We start from the raw sequence: 1378 nt of genomic DNA, 5'->3' as shown, positions 1-1378 counted from the left end.
GCATATTCAAGTTTACTACGAATTCGGGTTTTATACAAAATTAGCTTTAAAGAAACAGGAGTGAGCGAAAAATTCTCTTGGAAATAACTTGGTAAGCGATTAGCGTTGTTAGTGACGTATTTAACATGGATGTTCCAGGAAAGGTCATTGACAATACGAACACCGAGGTATTTATAGGAGGAAACAATATTGAGGGTGAAATTGTTAATGTAATAGGGGGGAAAAGTGTTATTTTGACGAGACACCCTCATAGACCTCCATTTAGAAATGTTAAGTTCCATAAGCCATTCTGCGCACAAGTGAGTTACGTTATTAATATCAGTTTGAAGACTAGAGATGGTCGGAATCGTTATTATTATTTTTTTTAAATAACGGAGTCGTCAAAATACAAGCTAATAGAAGAGGTACACATAGGTAGGCCGTTAATATACATAAGAAATAGGGACCGAGTACCGAACCTTGTGGTTCACCGGAGTTAACCCGAGATGCTGAAGAACTGGTTCCGTTGACGCGAACAAATTGACAGAGGTTTGTTAAAAACGATTATGTCCAAGCGAGTGCATTAATGTCTATGTTTAAGTCATAAACGTTATGTGAAAGACGTTCGTGAGGAACCTTGTCGAAACCCTTTGAAAAGTCAGGGAATATGCAGTCAGTTCTGGAACCCTGGTCGAGAGTGACGTGAAGGTCACGAGTAAATCTTAGAAGTTGAGTTTTGCAAGGATAGAACTTTCAAAAGTCATGCAAAGCTTAATTAAAAAAAAAAAGTCATGCGGTTCTTTCCACGATTGGTATAGATGTGGCTCTTTCCACGAGTGGTATGGATGACTGTATACAAGGGCGTCGACGTACTCTGACAGGCAGAGTTCCGAAAAGGGATGAAAAAAAAATTACAGGAAGATTCATTGGTGGACTCTTGGAAAAACCGTTAGCATGACCCTTGGAAAAGGCCAAACATGTCCCCTTTTGGGCAACGTAACACTGGCCTCTTAACGAGGGAAAAAAGAGGCAGCAAAATTAGAGGAAGCAAAAGAGGAAGCCAAAAGAAACAAAGTGAGAGGATCAGCGTTAGCGTTCCCCAAACGGGGGCGTGTGTGGCGTTTTCAAGGGTCATGCTAACGCATTCCCGAAGAGCCCACCAATGGATCTTCCTGTATTTTTTTTTCTTTGATCAATGGCTATTTTGAAATCTAAAATGTGTGCCCATCCAAGTCGTTGTGTTGACATATGGTCAAAGCCTCATTCGAGAACTATCTACGACCACCAGATTATGAATTTTTTTCCTCATCCAGATGTCTTACATTTCTCGTGGAGATGTGGTATAGATATTGTGAATAGAATAGAAACACTTCATCTTTGTTTCTCTTGTTACAAGTGA

The sequence above is a fragment of the Ixodes scapularis genome, unplaced genomic scaffold (assembly GCF_016920785.2).
Source record: "Ixodes scapularis isolate PalLabHiFi unplaced genomic scaffold, ASM1692078v2 PGA_scaffold11__112_contigs__length_91849675, whole genome shotgun sequence".
Classification (NCBI taxonomy): Eukaryota; Metazoa; Arthropoda; class Arachnida; order Ixodida; family Ixodidae; genus Ixodes; species Ixodes scapularis.
Note: the sequence above shows the minus strand (reverse complement) of the source record.